General features: G+C 35.1%; 1 protein-coding gene across 11 annotated transcripts in view; it reads right to left on the minus strand.

The window, feature by feature from the left end:
* The window catches only part of Epha5 (EPH receptor A5), a 323,256-nt gene that overhangs the window by 92,771 nt on the left and 210,529 nt on the right, over positions 1–19,956 (minus strand). The gene's annotated exons all lie outside the window — the stretch shown is intronic.

Raw genomic sequence — 19,956 nt, forward strand, 5'->3', positions numbered from 1 at the left:
AAATACAAAAGAAACATACTCCTTCACATGTATCTGGATCCTTGAGTCCATAAAATATCTAGAATTTTAGCCATATTCCATATTTGTTGTGGGATGAGTTATTTTTCACACTCTATGGAGATGATTAAAAAAGGAGTTGATATTGATTGCATAAGACTATACTGTCCATTGTGGTCATAGCTATTCTGTATGTATTATATGATGTTTGCACACATCTAAACCACCTGATGAGACATGTAACAGACTATCCTCACTACGCAGCAATCAATATACTTAGAAAAATATTCTGCACATATATTTTATCTTAAAAACAATAGCCAGTGCCAGGCAGTGGTGGAGAACACCTTTAATCCCAGCACTTGGGAGGCAGAGGAAGTCAGATCTCTGCAAGTTCTAGGCCAGCCTGGTCTGCAGATATAGTTACAGGACAGCATCCAAAGCTACAGAGAAACCCTGTCTTGGAAAACAATAACAACAACAAAAAATGATGGCTAGGTTAGTTACAATACCTAACATAATTTAAATGTTATGCTAAAATTGTTAGATGACATTGATTTAGAAAATTACAGAAATAAAGTCAATGTATGTTCTGCATATATATATATATATATATATATAATTTTCCCTCAAATATTTTCAATACACAAACTGAAAGTGGTTGAATATGCATATGAAGAACACATTTGTATGAAAGACCAGCTGTATGTGTGAAAATATAAATGGATGGAGGGACAGAGTAGTGTATAGTGCTTTTTGATATGAATGATGTTAACTATAAGAAATTGTGTATAATCAGAGACAGAAGCCTGAGTAGAATATTGGTGAAGTTAAATTCTTGTGTATGTGTACACATTTACAAATACATGTGTGTCCATATGTTAACTAGAATTGTGTGTATGGCATAACAAATGATATATTTTATATATTTATTTGATTTCTTGATTGTCCAAAGCAATTTTTAAATTTAAATATCCAATTTTTGGCAATGTTTTGAAATTGCACTAACAATGGATGCACTTTGAAAACTAGATCATGGAGATCATATTTTAAATATCATTATATATTGTAGTGGAAACATATTTGGAAAAGAGTTAGCTATTTTAAAATAGAAATAAGACTATACCATTTCTATGTTTAAAGCAGCCCAGTACCTGTCTAAGGCTTTTCTCAGGAAAAAGAGCCCAGGTCATCTGGGAGAGGGAACTGGGATCGGTATGCAAAATAAGATTGTTTTCCATTTAAGTAAAAAACAAAATTACTGAAATAAAAAAGTGCAAAAAAAGAGAAAGCACTCAGATGGTCTTCCTGAGCCTCTGAGTCTTTGGGTCTTACCACTTGTGGTTATGCTTCACTAGATCTCAGCCTGGCATTTTATTTTCTTCACTCTGTACCTAACAACCACTCTGTTGGCAGCTTATCATTCATAAATGCTGTGTGTGCATGCACACACTCACACACATAGACAGATCCCTCCACACACAAGCACTCACACATATATATGCAGACCCCTCACTCATACAAACTCTCTCTCTCTCTCTCTCTCTCTCTCTCTCTCTCACACACACACACACACACACACACACATTCAGAAACACCTACCTACAGACCCCCCATACACAGAGACCTCACACACAATCATACACACAGAGAGACTACCACCCCACCACACACACACAATACATTTCTAAAACATTCATGGACACACTTTCCTTCTTCCTGAGGTTTCTCAGAGGTCTTAATGTGTTATAGTTCTTTTTTTATTTGAATTAGAAACAAGATTGTTTTACATATCAATCCCAGTTCCCTCTCCCTCCCCTCCAATTTGTTATAGTTGTAATAGTTACCATCTCTCAACAATGCCCTCATCTGCCCTTATCAGCCCCTGTAATGCTCCTCTGTTCTATTATCATGATAAGTCTCACATTTCTCTCCTGACATAGTGCATTTTTACTTCTCTGGTTACTCCGACCATGATGTAAATTTGAAAAGACAGGGATAATTTGTGTTTGTACATTGCTGGATCGCTTGTATCTGGAACAGTGTGTGCAATCAGAACAAGAGCCAATGCATCAGTACACAGTTAATGATGGCTGGCAATATGTCTAACTTTTTATTTTTGACCAATGACAAAAGCTCAATAATGAATGGTTTTCAAAAACAAAAATGTTTTAATTTTGTCTTAATATTATTTAATTTATACTTCATAATATATGAATAATAAAATTAAATTAACATATGCAATATAATTTGTAATTGTTTATATAGTAGAGATTGATGTACTTAAGAGAACAGTGTGTAAGCTATTTTATATAGCAGGGATGGAGTGATGGGTTTGGTACATTAATGCTTATATTTTATTCTTTGAGTGTCAGAGAAAGTGATACTTAGATATAAAAGATTTTTGTTCTCACCTTTGTCTTGCTTTCTATTTTTCCTTTAATAAAATTTATTTTTAGGTGTGTGTGTGTGTGTGTGTGTGTGTGTGTTGCCATGACCACGGGTGTTCACTTACAGACATCATAGTCAATGATTCCCCTGGAGCAAGGTGGTTGTAAGCTGCCTGGTGTGAGTGCTGGGAACCCAACCCTGCTCTTCTAGAAGAGCAGGGGCTGTTCCTGAACTCCCCTAACAACAATCTATACATTTTTCCTTGAACATACAGATAGTGTATTCTTTAGCCTTCATCAATGCAACTTTTCTTTGCAACAAAGGAGACTATTACAGAAAGGCACATCCAGTGAAACTGCAAATAAGCATGCATTATATCTCACAAAGACCTCAGAAAAACACAACTGGGCACAAAGCTGAAAGGAACAGATCTTGAAAAGCTCAACTCTCTACTTCTACATCAAAGCTCTTATAACTGTGACTCATGAAATAGCCTGGAAGATAGACAGAAAGAATGCAAAAGCCAAAACACCGGGGAATCTGTAGCGAAGATTCTCTTCTACAAATAGCTGCACAACTAAGCATGGACCAATAGTAATAACATTGGCAGTGTTAATGTGGATAGAGAAAACTTTATGGTGTTCCATTCCTAGACAGAGAGCTATATGCAACTATTAACTGCTGAAAGTAGGAGCATTATCCTTTCCCAGGGATGACCCCAACCTCCCTTATTGGTTGTTGAGTGCAGAGTTGCCTGCCTTGTTACCATGTATACAGAAACACATGTGGATACCATGTATGCATGCAGGCAAATAATTTAGAAGCACAAAATAAAAATAAATAAAGCCACCAGGCATTGGTGGCACACACCTTTAATCCCAGCACTCAGGAGGCAGAGGCAAGTGGATCTATGTGAGTTCGTGGCCAGCCTGGTTTCTACAACGAGTGCCAGGACAGGATCCAAAGATACACAGAGAAACCCTATCTCGAAAAACCAAAATAAATAAATAAATAAATAAATAAATAAATAAATAAATAAATAAATACAGCCTAGGGACTGAGCTTTAAAAGTCAACAAACCTTGTAAAAATGTTGCTGAATGATGTCTAATCATAACCTATTAATATCTCTGTATAAGATAAGGAAAAACTAAGGCAGTAAAGAAGTGAGGTTGCGAAGATCATAAAGATTTCTGAATACCCAAAGTATTGTATACTGATACCAGGCTTACTCAGTGTCATAGGTAGGGTTTCAAGTGCTGAGACCAAACACCATGACCAAGAAAAGCAAACTGGGGAGGAAAAGGTTTATTTGGCTTATACTTCCATATGGAAGGAGGCAGTAGCTGATGCAGGGGTGGGGTGCTGCTCACTGACTTGCTTCCTCTGGCTTTCTCAGCCTACTTTCTTATAGAACCTAGAATTACCAGGCCAGGGATGGCACCACCCACCATGGTTGACCATCCCCTATTGATTAATAATCCAATTAAAAAATGGGATACAGATCTAAATTGAGAATTCTCAATAGAGTTATCTCAAAGGGTGGAGAGGCACTTAAGAAATTGCTCAATATACTTAGCAACAAGGAAATGTAAATATCATCTTACACCTGGCAGGAGGGCTAAAATCAAAAACACCAATGACAGTTTATGCTGGAGAAGACATGGAGAAAGGGGAACACTCATCCATTGCTGATAGGAATGAGAACTTGTACAGACACTTTGGAAATCAGTATGGTGATTTCTCAGGAAAATGTGAATCAGTCTACCTCAAGATCCAGCAATACCACTCTTAGGCTTACATCCAAAGGATGCACATTCATACCACAAGGACATATGTTCAACTAGGTTCACAGCAGTAGTATTTGTAATAGCCAGAACCTAGAAGTAATCTAGATGACCCTCAAGTTACGAATGAATGGAGAAAAAGTTGTATATTTTCATAATGGAGTACTACTCAGAGGTAAACAAAACAAAACAAAAAACCAATGACATCATGAAATTCGCAGGCAAATGGATGGAACTAGAAGAAACCATCCTGAGTGAAGTAACCCAGACAAAGAAAGAAAAACATGGCATTACTCACTTATAAGTGGATACTAGACATAGAACAAAGGAGTACCAGCCTACAATCCACAACCGCAGAGAAGCTAGGAAACAAGGATGACCCTAAGAGAAAAATACATGGACCCCCTAGAAGGGCAACAGAACAAGATCTCCTGAGTAAATGGGGATGGGGCAAGGGAGGTAGGAGAAAAAGGAACGGAAAAGGGGAGGGGGCAGAACATGAGGAATCAGGAAGGTCAAGTTGGGAGAAGAACAGAGAAGGAGAGCAAGGAAACAGATGCCTTAATAGAGGGAGCCATTATGGGCATACCATAAACCTGGAACTAGGGAAATCTCCAGAAATCCTCAAAGATGACCCCAACTAATAATTCAAGCAATAGCGTGGAGGCTACCTTAAATGTCCTTCCCCTTTATTGAGATTGATGGCTACATTAAATGCCATTACAGACCATTCATCCAGTAACTGATGGAAGCAGAAGCAGAGATTCACATCTACGCATTGATCAGCAGTCCTGGAATCCAGTTGTAGAGATGAGGAGTGATAAGCAAAGGAGTCAAGACCATGTTGGGGACACCCACAGAAACAGCTAACCTGAGCAAGTGGGAGCTCACTGACTCCAGACTGACAGGTGGGGGACCAGCATAAGACTGAAGCAAGCCCTCTGAAGGTAGGTTTCAGTTGGGGGCCTGAGCAGTCTATGGGGGTCTCTGGCAGTGGAACCAGTATTTATCTATAGTGCATGAATGAGCATTGCAAGCCCTTTCCCTATGGAGGGATACTCTCAGCCTAGATAAGCAAGGGAGGGTGTAGGTCCTGTCCCAAATGATATGACTGGCTTTGATGATCTCCCATGGGAGGCCTCACCCTTCCTGAAGAGTGGATGGGGGTGGAATGGAGAGATGGTGGGGGGAATGGGAAGATGGAAGGGATAGAGAACTGGGATTGGCATGTAAATTAATATTGTTGCTAATTTAATAAAAATTAATTTTAAAATATAATTGAGAAAATATAGCTTTAGCTCATGGAAGCATTTCCTATTTTAAGGAAGCATTCTTCTATGATGAATCTAGATTGTGTCAAGTTGACACAGAAAACCAGCCAGTATACTCAGTTATTACAAAGATCATCTCAACCTCCTTACCTTACTTATTTGCAATCTCTCACTACTACAATGATGTTCTCAACTGGTCATTAGGTTTACTTAACTGTTTACAGTGCATAGTTTACTTTTTTAATAACTATCAATAAATGCTTGTTGCTTACTATAATTTGGTAATGACAATGAAAAGAAGATTATGTACATGTATCTCATATTAATTGCATAAAATAAAATGGTTATCTCATCCTTCCAAATGTAGAAACAAAGTTTAACCCACTAGGAGCACAACTGCAAATATATCAGTAGAATAAGAAGGAAGGGGGTGGGATAGGGGATCAGTAAAGGACAGGGGAGAAAGGGAGGGAGAGAGAACTGGAATTGACATGTAAAGCAAGCTTGTTTCTAATTTAAAGAAAAAAGAAAAATAGAACTGGCTATGCATCATTTGGTAGAAAGCTGAGCCTAAATAAATTGGTGTCAGTTACTAAAATCTGATTATGTTTTTTAGTATTTCTACTAGGCAGCTAAAATACGCAATTTAGTTCTCTATCTGCAATATCAGTTTAAAGGGAAACTAACAATAATGTTTGCAGAAATATCATTTAAAATATTATGTGTTAAAGAGGTTTGAATAATGGATCTTTTATGATTCTTTAATCTTTTAATTGTATGTGGTCTTTTCTCAGAATAATAAAAATACAGGAATTCTGTTTTATTTTGTTTTCTGCCTATAGATGTTTTCTTAAATCTACGTTGCTAGTGACAGGCCAAGTTACCTGCGTTACTAGTGAGCTGAAAGTTTTGAATTGTAAAGTGTTAAAGAATCTTAGCTTTTTTTTTTTAGGACAGAATGCATTCATTATTTCTTGAAACAGCATGAACATGGTGGAAACTTGATCCTTAATTGTGTAAAATGGAGGAAAACTAAGTATAAAAACCCTACACATTGCTAACTAGTTTGTATATAATATATACTGTATATAACATATGTGATTATATACAATTAAATAAAATATACATAAAACGATAATGTATATTAAGATTTAGGTTATGTTTTTCAGAAAAATTACTGTAGCCATATTAACTTTTTCTTGATCTGTGATAATCCATCAAGTTAAATGTCATTACATTAAGTTCTGTAACTTTCCTCCACAAGTCCCTTCTTTGGGCTGGAGAGGTGGCATAGCTGTTAAGGGCACTGGCTGCTCTTGAGAGGACCTGGTTTCATTCCCAGGACCCAGAAGGAGACTTTGGGTGAACTTTTTGAGGCTCAACAGACTTTTGGTTTGTTCTCTACTTTCCCTAAATACTCGTATAAAATGTGAGGTGTTCAAAGATATTTTAAACAAATCTATATACAAATATGTGAAATAATTTTATATCATATAGATAAAACTTGGATATATATAATTTTGAAGATGGAAAATAGGGGCTTTAGATAGTAATGCCTCAATCTTCTTCATAAAATGTTCTGTTCTTCTACATCTTCAGAAAATAAGATGAGAAGGGAAATTAAGCACATAGGTGTTACAGAACATCAAACTGACACATTTCTAATTTGATAAAACATTGTATTATGAGAAAATACAGAACCTAAATCTAATTCATTTGAGTTAATTTACTTATTTTTTAAAATTTTGCTTTATGGTACAGGTGTTTTGTTATAATATATGTCTGTGCACAACCGTGCTTGCAGAAAAAGTTAACAGTTATGAGCTGGAGATACAGGTGGTTATGAGGCACCATGTGGATGCTGGGAATTGAATGCTGGTATTTATAACCACTGTCCTATCCCCTCTGTTTGACTTTAGCTTGTGTGAAATAGCCCTAAGTTTAACATTGCATATGTATCCTTCTGTTGCTATTTGATTTAAATTAAATATCATTTCGCTCATTAGACATATGGATTCAGGTCCTCTTTAATTTTCAGTCAAGTTACATCCTGATCAGCCATTCAGAAACTGCAAAAATCATAAAACAATGTCCATTCAGTATGTCCAACTTGTTCAGTATGAACAAGTTTGCTGATTACCACTCTCATTGTATGGCATGGTTTCCACTCATGATCTTCAGCATGCTTACTGGTAGCTATGGTTCATTTCACAGGTGGTTCTCTGGACACTGAGTTTATATAAACCATGAGCCTAACTAAAGATCAAGATTAAAACCTACACTACTGTTTCTGTTGAATGTAGATCAACTTTCAGTGTCATGGATAAAATAAATTAGAGCTGTGAATGTCATGGAATACAGTCATATGCTCCTTGGTTTATAAATGGTTTAATTAAGATGCATGTAATTATTACTCTGGTGTGTTTGCTTTAGTGTATGCTGTTAATTGCAGGTAAAAAAATTGTAAATATTTCCTAATAAGTGAGAAAATCAGTGGTTAAATTTAAAACATTTCAGAGTATTAATATAAAAATGGCATTGATATACAGATACATAGTGAGTATTGCACCTGTAATATGTGCCATATTTAATGCACATATTAATCACATAGTTTATATATTCAATAAATAATTATTTCTGTATTATAGTCAGATGTTAATGGAAAAAGAAAATAATGATAGTTCATTCTAACCTACTTAGTATGTGAAGTCTCTACTAAAGAAAGGGAGACTATAAAGGCTTCTCTTGAAAGTTTAATCTGTTCATTCAGACATAAGCCTACAATCACTTCATCTTAAAAGCCTTCAAGTAGATCTTTTGATATATGATCCCAATGAAATTTCAAATGACAAATCCACAAAACCTGTCATTAAATGACACTAGTTGTAGACAGTCATTCTTTATCATCAAAAGAAACTATAAGCTGGAATGTGTTATAAGTTGTTGCTCATTTTTTCAAAGTACAACAGTTATGAAATTTTGAAAAAATATTGGTAAAAATTAACTTTTAAAATATTAATAATATGATTATAACTCAGCCAAATGTATTAAATATAGTCTTGAAGTTAGGTTCATAATGATGCAAATTAGTCTAAAAAGAAAATAATAAAAATAGAAAACTGTTATTGACATTTATAGCCACCATTCTTCAAAACAATCATGCAAATTACAAATCAAATATTAGATATAACAAGACACAAAGTAACAATCTGCCTCTTTTTTGAATAGCAAGATTAATCCCATGCCAGATAAATTATCATATAATTTGTTTTCATTAAATGGTTGTTGTTATTCTATAATAGAATTTTTAATAAATTTAACAAAATACTTGATTAATAACTAAAGCAGCCTCAGTGTCAATGATTATTTAACCTTAATTTCCAAACTATGTATTTTATGAGAAATAGAATGTTTTTTATAACAGTCTTTTAAAAATAAAACAACATTACACCTAGCAAATAATGTGCAAATTAGAAAAAAGGGTTGTTTGAGAGGAATACAGTTTCACATATAATGCCAAGATTGTTTTTGTTAAAACTAAACAGCAATTATGTGGCATCCAAAATCATTTTGTAGGTGTAAAATCAGTATAGACTTCAAAAATCAATACCTTCATAGCCCCTGGTCTTTATAAAAGTAGGTAGAGCATTCTCTACTCTAAATCTATCATATTTAACAGAGTAAGCTACTAAAAATAAAAAGAAACCATTAAGTACACATTTTAATTAAGTTTTAAATTCCCACAAAATTTCCATACTATAAAGCAATATAATGTAGCATATTAAAAAACAAAATAAACACTGAATTTCCTTTCTCCATTTTCTTAGATCTTGAGCATATGTAACAATATTTTTTTAAAAGTCACCACACCAAGAATTGTTACATAAATCATTATGTATTTATTAATTTTTAAAAGAGCCATGTTTGATGTCCATTATAATGTCTAAATTCAGGTCGATTCTTAAATGTATCCTATTGAGATCATCTGCTGAGAAATTTAAATTATAGCAGAAACACACACATGAAAATTAGACTTTCTGTCTACAGAATGGAGACATGAATAGTGTTTAATAGCAGTGCACATTAACATCCAAAACTACCAAATATGTATTTCAACTGAAAAATTCCTAGCAGTAAATGGGAACTAGAGAAATATAAGATAAATGATTACAGCTGGACAACCTGCTAAAGCCCAAAAGAAAGCCAAATCAAAACATTCTGTTCCAAATTAGTAATGTTATCAGATGTTTAATTCCCCTGCACTTACCATGGGACTAATTATGGTGAACCATACCACATATTCTCCAAGTGGTGGGAAATTTCACCTAATGTACCCATTTCATGTTAGCTTATTTTCTTTTTTCCTTACATTATACAGAACTTTTTAAATCTAGCAGATGTATATTTCTCACAAAATGTTTTCATAGTGTACAATCTATAATTTTTTTGAATCAGACAGAAGTTTGTATTCTTATTTACAAAAAATAGGTAAAATTATATAATCTAAGCTATAAAATATTCAAAAGGATACACTGTATAGAAACTGCAGTGTTAATTTGGAGAGAACTAAGCTCAGATTTTACTCTCTGTTGTTTTAATAAAAACTCTAGGGCCTGCAGAGAAGGCTCAGCAGTTGAGACCACTGGCTAATCTTTCAGAGGTCCCAGGTTTGATTCCTAACACTCATATAGTGCCTCAATCATCTGTGACTTCGGTTTGTGGGGATCTGATGCCCTCTTCTGGTCTCCCAGCCAGGAAGAGATATAAAGTGGTGCACAGACATCTGTATATGGCAGTTTACCCACACACAACAAAAGCAAAATAAAACAAAGCAACAAAAAAAACACCTGAAATAATAAATGAACAAACATACATATGCACATATTGACACATAGGTGACTAAGGGGACTTGATAATTATATTACTACGAGATTAGAGATTATGTTAGTGATACTTTATGTCTGTCAATCAGCTAGGCTTACCTCTATTACTCCTGAAGTAGGGAGAATTATCTTCCACAGTGGGGATATATTTCTTTTTTAATTTAAAACATTTTTTCTTGAAACTAGAATGTAATTATGTCATTTTCATTGTCTCCCTTAAATTAATCTCATGTGCTTCCTGCCATTCAAATTCATGGCTTCTGACCTCTTTCTCTTTAATTGTTGGTACATGTATATCAGCATCTAAGTTTAACATATCAGATACTTATTCCCTCTACACAGTTCTGCTTCAGAATTTTATTCTTAAATACTGTTCCCTATACCAATAACTGAAATCTTTTAAAGAGAGATAGTATGTGATGAGGTAAGATTTTCTCACTTAGAATATGTGATGTGGACAGAGGCTCCCTGAATGGGCAGGAGATTTGCATTGCCAACCCCCTCTACAAGTAACTAATCATGCTTGTTTGTAGAAAATTTTGTTAGATATTAAATATGTAGTTAGATATTATACAATGTATGTTAAGCTTTCATACATTTTGCATATGATATATTTTGATTCTCTTACCATTAATAAAGAATGAAATATATTAATTGTATATTATTTTAAAAATTAGTGTTATTCATAAATGCACATAGATTTCAGGCATAATATATATACGTGTGTGTATATATACATGAAAATTATAATAAAGTATGTCATGAATTGGAGAACTTAAGCAGTGGCTATAAGAGGAGTTTGAGGTATAAAAATTATGTAAATACAGTAGTATCCATATATGAAATTCTCAAGAAAATTAAGAGCAGAACAATACATTAAGTTCTTTAGTTTGTAAGACTTTTAGAAAACCAATCTAAGATGTCATGTAGAAGTGATTTGACACTTGTATAACCTCCTCAGGAACTGTGAAATACCAAAATTCTACTGTAATTTTAATAATGAGATTAAAATTCCAATACTTATCAAAAAATATTTTGACTATTTTCCTGTTATGTTGATTTGATCATTTTCATTAGACACATGTGTGTAGCTCCTTTATCTATGGTTGGAGCCTAAGGCAAATGAGCCCACTTGCTATAATCAAGTATTACACATAATAGAGTCTCACAGGAAACCTCAAGGTTTCTTTTCTAATTATTGCCTCATCACTTCCTTTCCAAAACAATATTTATGAATATATCAGGTTTATACTAACAATGTGCAATAATCTCCTACTCTCAAAAGCATTAGTTTAAACATGGGAGAGAATCCATTTATTTTACCCTGGGAAGCAGTGCATTAACAACAGATTTTGGAGACTAGGGTGGGCACATACCTAGCTACCCTGGCAATATTTGTTTTTACATCCAAATTATTTTTGGCTCCCACCTTATAGCACTATGTAAACTTTGCCTTCTATCATGCTACTGTTAAGGCTTTTTAGTTTTAATGTCTCCACAGTGCAATTGTTCCTAAACAACTTCCATAGGACAGTTTAACCATAGTTGTTGCATTAATATCTCATAAATATTTATTCACACATGAAGAAATGCACATATAATAAAAATTGTGCATTGAGTTGACTTTGTTTATTTGTTTAGGAATGTATATGAACAGAGGCTATAAAATTGAAAGAGACAGAAATCAGGATTATATAAAAAGGTTTGGAGAAAGGAAAAAGGAGAAATTGTACAAGTATAACTGACATCTGTTCAACCATGTTCATAGCAGCATTATTTTTAATAGCCAGAAACTGGAAGCAGCCTAGATGCCCCTCAACTGAAGAATGGATACAAAAAATGTGGTACATTTACACAATGGAGTACTACTCAGCAGAAAAAAAACAATGGAATCTTGAAATTTGCAGAAAAATGGATGGAACTCGAAGAAACCATTCTGAGCGAGGTAACCCAATCACAAAAAGACAAACACCATATGTACTCACTCATATGTGGACCTGCTTTATGATACATAGTAATACTATGCTTTATCAGAGCTGTTTTTAATGATGTTGCTCAGAATGGTTTCCTTCCAGATGATGATTGAGAAGGTAATTAAAAAAAAACATGGTGCCAGGTACCACAAGAGTAACAGAATTGTGCTGTTTTTTGGGGATTTTGTTTTTTACTTTTTTTTTTTTAATGGAGAGTGCTGGACGTCTATAGAATTTTGTTCAAATGACTGCAGAACCTGGAAAAGCTGTTGCTGCTATTGATGCATAACATACTGCCATTATTGGTCTATATATATATATATGTATATATAATTTGAATTTTTGGAAACTTTAGCTGTGCTGTCAACTTTGGAAGAAAGTTTCCCAGTTTACCGTGTTGAGTTGGCATTGTACAAAAATGAACAGCCATATTGTTATAGAAATATTGAACTTATTTTTTCCCATTTGTACACAGAGGTAATGCACTGTATCAAATATGTAAGGTCTTAAAAAGAAAAGAAGGGATTTTGAGAGCCCTTCCCTTGTGAAGGGATGCTCTCTTGACCTGGACACAAGGGATAGGGCCTAGGCCTGGCCCAGGATGATGTGGTAGACTTTGGGGAGCCCCTTTTGAGGGCCTTACCCTGCCTGGGGAGTGGAGGGGGATGGTTAAGGGCAGGTGGGATATTGGGGGGAGGGGAGGAAGAGGGAGAAGGAATTGACATCTGAAACAATGCTTGTTCCTAATTTGAACTAGTAAAATAAAATAAAATTATTTAACAAAAATTCCATGAAATTGCTCTAATATTTTCTGAAACATCAAGTGAATATTTTCAAGTGAACCCCTCTGATCACCTGCAATTTAATTCACCATTTATCACTGTGTTTAACAAAATTTCAATTAATTGATAATTCAAGTACAATATGCAGAAAATTCTCATTACTATCAACTTTATTGCCCCATAATAAACTATTCCACTAATAAATTGTCAAAGAAAATCAAATGCTATTATAAGACAATAATGCACAAGTCACAGCATGCTTAAAAACATTAATTTCAAGTCCATTCCAAAATTCAAAACAGACCCAAATACAGTGTTTGGTTAAATGTCATGATTTTGAAAAGTATAAAAATTACAAAAATAGAGATTTTTATACTTTCCTTGTTTTCATTCCCCTGTGCAAAATGGGGCATATGTATATATGAAATTTTACCTTTAGCAATACTATTTATAGTAAGCACATAAATAAATGGCAAACCATGTACTAATGTACATGTATAAATTCAAAGACTCATTTATAAACTATACATACACATAGGGAAAGTTTATGAAAGTTTTATTATCACACATTAATTGCAAAGACTGTCACTGAGAAATTTCAATTTGCATAATGGTGGCTTAGATAATAGCATGATTTGCAATGGTAGCCACAAGTTTACTCTGAAAGGTGTAGCAGTAGCTCCCACCATCAGGTAGCATATAGAGACTGAGGAAACTTTTGTAGCATAGATAAAAACCTATGTTTTAAAACATTATAAATAGTCATAATAGAATCTACATATTTTTTACTCCTTTTAAAGATTATTAAGTGTAGATGATAGAAAGATATTATACAGGTCACTTCTTTCATTTGCATGACCATTAAGATGTTGTTGTGATATCTAAGTAGATTGATAGATTCCAAAAATGTTGAAAATTTATGGGTCTATAAATAGGCGGGAGGAGGGGCATGTAAGTTTGTGTGTGTGTGTGTGTGTGTGTGTGCATGTGTGTGTGTGTAGTTTGTGACATGACAGTGTTTTAGTTCTTCCCATTTCTTGTTCTAAATATATATTTGTGCTTGCTAGAAACCTCAGAAATACATAGAATTTACATTTTAATTCTGCCACTAAGGAATTACTATACAAGGGGAGTCTATCCATGGTGTTCATTATGAAACCTAAGAAATATTAACAAAGCAAAGATACGAAGAACTGTGTATCAAAAATCCAGAATACTCACCATTCTTAAAGATACAAGATTGCAGATGGATATTATATATTCATTATAATAGTAGAATAAATGTAATGGCTTTTTTATGACAGTAGCCACATGAGATCTTGATGAACAATAGCAACAAAAACTAATGGTGAAATTGCTATATACAGCATCAAGAAACTATTTATAGAAAGTAGTCTGATATATTAGTGATAAAGATAATTACTTAATTCATGGATCAATTTTGTAAGTTTCACCTTTAAAACAGTTGATTTTATGATACAGATTCTGAGTCTTTAGAGGAAACTACCAAATAACTGCAACTGACTAAATATTCTTCAGACAATTTTGATCTACTTTTTGATCTACTATGCTCAAGATTTACTCAGTGTGACTATCAAGGACACAAAAAAATTATAAGCTTTTAATGTACACACATTCTTGGATCCTTTCAAGTAAAGATTTCTTTAGATGACCTATGTGTCCAACTAATTTAACTGTTCATCCAAATGTCATTTAACTATGAATCACTCAAAAACTCATTGTTTCTGAAGTTATTGTTCCCAAAAAACTTTAAGAAATGAATTTACTGTGTAATATAAAAATCTTAACAATTTAAAAATGGTTAATGCTTTATGGTACATTTTTTCTATGAGACATGTATGTGTTCATTTGGGTATATTCACAAGTATGCTAGTGTGTAAAATCTGCACATGAATGAGGAGGCCAGAAGTTGACTTTAATTGCTTATTGCCTTAATAGTTTTGAAACAGGGTCTCCTAACTTAACCAAGAGCTAGCCAGTGAGCTCCAGAAATTCATCAGTTTCTACCCTAGTAACATTGGGTTACAGCTGCACACCTCTAAAGCAAGGTATATGCATAGGATCTGGAAACACAGAGTCAGGATCTCATATTTGCATAGCTGGGCTGTCTCCTGAATCCCTGTATAGTGATTTTCTCATAACTCAAGGTACAGTATTATTTCTTTCAAAACAGTTTAATACCCTAATACTAAAATTAATGGCATAGAACAATTAAGAGAGAATAAAGCCACAGATGTCTCATAAATATGAAATCACTTTTTCTTGCTGAGAAAATTAAATGTATTTTATAAAGGACATTAGATAATGAGTATTTCTATATATTATTTGTAAAATCGAAGTTTTTGAAATACATTACTGTATGTAATGGTATTTGGTGATAAGGAAATAGATGGATAGGATGGATTAAGTGAAAACTTGGCCTTTCATGATAAGATTAGTGACCTTACATTACAAAAGAACAAAGAGTGATTTATTTTTCTCTGTCTGAATGAATAAACCAAAGAGGAGTCAGTAAAGATTTAGACAAAAGAAAGTTCTTTATAACCCTGGAATGAAATCTAAAATCAAGTTAGTCTTAGATGTACATATCCAGAACTATGAGAAAATGCATTTTTGTTGTTTATGCTTCCCTGTCTATACTATTTCATTATAGTAACTGAGAGAATGAATATAAGATACTGCCTGACCTTAAACATGTATTGATTACCTCTATGTTATGTGGATTCTACAAATGTTTGCAAATGCAATGATGTGTGCACCTGTGACAGTGACTCTGTGAATACAGTGTTCATACACATATAGAAAAATTCATAGACACTCAGGAACTTAAATATTCTCAGCATCAATATACCATATATTGGATTTTTACACCTCGAATTTTGATAAATATACCATATATTTTAATTGTTTCATTGTAACCTCTCCTTTTTGGAAACAAAAATAAATCTATAATCATTTTGTTTTGTGTATCATGGTCTAGAGTTTCTGTCGTGAGTCAGAAATACTCTGAAAAGTAAGAAAAAATTGAAATGCCCAGAAGGGTAAGTGACTTGCTGGTACTCACATAGTCACTGCCTGACACTGGGAATGACAACTGTCAGGTCTCAGATCTCTACTAAGTTCACCGGATCACGATCATTTACACAGTGGACTTCACAAGTTAGAAACCCTTTAAAGTTTCTGTTTGAACAAATGGTATTCTCCAACAGTTCCTTTCAAAGAATAATGCTGGAAACCTCAAATACCTCAGAGACTTGATTGTTAGAAGAGCAAATCAGAAACATTGGGTACAGAGGATGAGAAGATATAGCTGTAGTATCCTGGGGTTTGCCCTAGTTATTTACAACTTGTCTAGACTGAAACATGTACTTCATAGATATGTCTGTGATTCACTACTTTTTAAAGGCCCTTTTCCACACAGCAGTTCTCTATCTGAATTATATTAAGCAACTTGTCTAAGTTTATCTGAAAGGTAGACTTATTTTTGTGTGTACAAAATACATAATTCCACTAACAATTATTATAGATTAACATGGTTGATTACAGTGCCATTACAGTACTAAATTTCACTAGCAGGACCAACTGTTATATGCCAATGAAAATATAAAGTAGTGGACAGCTATCATTAATGAGTCCCAAGACTGGGAAGAATAGAATGGTGTCACAACAAGAAAGTCTTGTTGCAATTGCTATTTCAGGAGCGAGAAGGTGGTTTCTCAAGAAGGGTAGTGAGGCTGCTTGTTGGAATGCTAAGAAGATGGAGGTTGGATCAACCCTGAGCTGTGGTGACAGAAATGAACAGGGAAGAAATGTCAGCAACAGTAGGAAATAGGAAGACCCATTTTCCAGATAGCCATCTCTGTCTTCCACATTGTTGATTCTACAGGAAGCCACAGGGAAAAGGGGACCTATTGCTGGGACTCAGATCTGGTACTGCAAAGCCCTTACAGTAGGGTAGATTTCCTGGTAATGGACAAGTAGTATATATTCTGATTTAAAATGTTTCTGTTGTTTCCAGCCTTTTGGTTTATGTATTTAGAAGAGGAGGGGTAGCCAGGCAGGTTTCACACAGCCTTGACAATAAACAAAGAAGCTGTGATCCTCCTGCCTTTTCAGCATTACCTATAGGCTGTCATTATGTGAAAATATTTAGCAAGAAAACAACTAAAACAAATAAGTAAAATCTACAAGAGAACACCTAGTAGGACGAGAGTGTTAGTTATTTCATGAGAGGCATAATTGGTAATGCTACATATATAACCAATAATTTATTTAATGTTAATACTAAGTGATGGAGCTATTAATTATAATAAAACGTTTGATCCTAGAATGCTACATAGCTGAGCTTACATCAAATTGTATTTCTTCGTAGCTGAGTAATTTCTATAAAACCTAGGTAGCTGTATCTTTAAGTTGTTAAAATGTTTGCATCTTGGAAATAACCTAGATGCCCCTCAACTGAAGAGTGGATAAAGAAAATGTGTTATATTTATACAATGAAGTATTACTCAGCAGTAATAAACTCACAGGCAAATGGAGAAACTAGAAAAAAATCATTCTGCATGAAGTAATCCAAAACCAGAAAGACAAGTATGGTATTTACTCACTCATAAGTGGGCATCACACATAAAGCAAAAGATACCTGTCCTACAATCTACAACCAAGAAATTTTGAACCCTCTTCCAGAAACAGATCGAAGCTGATGCAGAAATCCACAACTAACCAATGGGCAAGCTTCTGGGGGAAAATAGAAGTGAGGGAGGAATGAAAATTTGAAAAAAGTAGTCATGACCATGATGGGGAAGCCCAAAGAATCAGCTGACCCAAGCTAGTGAGTGATCACTGATGCAAATCTGACAAATGGGGAACCTGCATAAGACTGAACTAGACACCTTTAACATAGGTGACAATGGTGCCACTGGGACTATATATGAGGTCACTGGAAGTGGGTCCAAGATCTAACACTAATGCACAAACTGACTTAGTGGAGCCTATTCTATATGGAGAGATAACTTGCTCAGCCTAGACACAGGCATGTGGGGTTGGAGAGGTGCCTTGGTTCTGTCTCAACCAGATGATGAGACAGATTTAGTAGACTTCCTAGGGGAGGGCTTATCCTCTAGGAGGAGTAGATGGGAGGTGGAGGGGAGTGGGGAGAGCAAGAGGAGGGGAGTGAGGGGGAACTGGGATTGGAATGTAAAAAACAAATTAATAATTTTTTTTAAAAATTCCAGAATATACAAAGAGTTCAAGAAGTTAGTCACCAAACCACCAAGTAAGTCAACTAAAAACTGGGGTACAGAACTAAACAGAGACTTCTCGATAGAGAAATCTAAAATGGCTGAATGACACTTAAGAAAGTGCTCAAATTCCTCAGCCATCAGGAAAATGCAAATCAAAACAACTCTGAGATATCATCTTACACCTGTCAGAATGGCTAAAATACACAAAAAAAAACAATAACACCAATGACAATTTATGCTGGAGAGGATGTGGAGAAGGGGAACACTTCTCCATTGCTGGTGGGAGTGAAAACTAGTACAGAGACTTTGGAAATTGCTATGGTGGTTTCTTCGGAAAATAGGAAGCAGTTTACTTCAGGATCTACAATTCCACTACAGTTTAGGCATAAACCCAAACTATGAACATTCATACAATAAGGACATCTGTTCAACTATGTTCATAGCATCATTATTTATGATAGCCAAACTGTGTAAGCAACCTAGATGCCCCTCAACCAAAGAATGGATGAAGAAATGTGGTACATTTACACAATGGAGTACTACTCAGCAGAGGGGGATGAGGAGACAATGGAATCTTGAAATTTGCAGGCCAATGGATGGAACTAGAAGAAACCATCCTAAGTGAGGAACTCAGTCACAGAAAGACAAACATGGCATGTACTCACTCATATTTGGATTCTAGACATAGTGAAAAGGATTACTAGCCTACAATCAACACCTCCAGATAAGCTAGGAAACAAGGAGGACCATAAGAGAGACATACATGGTCCCCCAGTGAAACAAAAAAGAACAAGAGCACCTGAACAAGAGGGGAATATGGGAAAGGAGAGAGGGAGGTAGGAGAAAGAGGAGGGAAGAAGATGGGGAAATAACATGAGGAATCAGGAAGACAGTGGGGAGAGAAATAGTGGAGACTAAGAAAAGAGACACATGAATAGAGGAAGACACTATAGGTTTAAAGAGGAAACTGGAAATAGGGAATTATACAAAGATCCAAAAGGAAGACCCCAACTAAGACCCTAAGCAATAGTGGAGAGGCTACTTTAAATGCCCTTCCCCTATAATGAGAATGATGACTATCTTAAATGTCACCCTAGAGCCTTCATCCATTAGATGATGGAATCAGAAGCAGAAATCCACAGCCAACCACTGAGCCAAACTCCTGGAATCCAGTTTCAAAGAGGGAGGAGTGAGGAACAAAGGGGTCAAGACCATGCTAGGAAAGCCCACAGAAACAGCTGACCTGAGCAAGTGGGAACTCATGGACCCCAGTCTGACAGCTGGGGAACCAATATAGGACCAAACCAGGACCCATGAACATGGGTGTCAGTTAGGAGAACTGGGCAGTCTCTGGGGCCTCAGGCAGTGGAACCAGGATGTATCCCTAGTTGCATGAACGGACTTCGGAAGCCCATTTCCCAAGGAAGTATACTCTTACTAGCTTTGATGTACAGGGAAAGGCCTAGGTCCTGCCCCGAATGACTTGACAGACTTTGATGATACCTCATGGAAGGCCTCACCATCCCTGGGGAATGGATGTGGCATGGAATGGGGGTGTCCCTGGGAGGGAGTGGGTACTGGGATTGATAAGTAAAATAAGATTTTTTTC

This window comes from Cricetulus griseus (genome assembly GCF_003668045.3).
Source record: "Cricetulus griseus strain 17A/GY chromosome 1 unlocalized genomic scaffold, alternate assembly CriGri-PICRH-1.0 chr1_1, whole genome shotgun sequence".
Taxonomy (NCBI): Eukaryota; Metazoa; Chordata; class Mammalia; order Rodentia; family Cricetidae; genus Cricetulus; species Cricetulus griseus.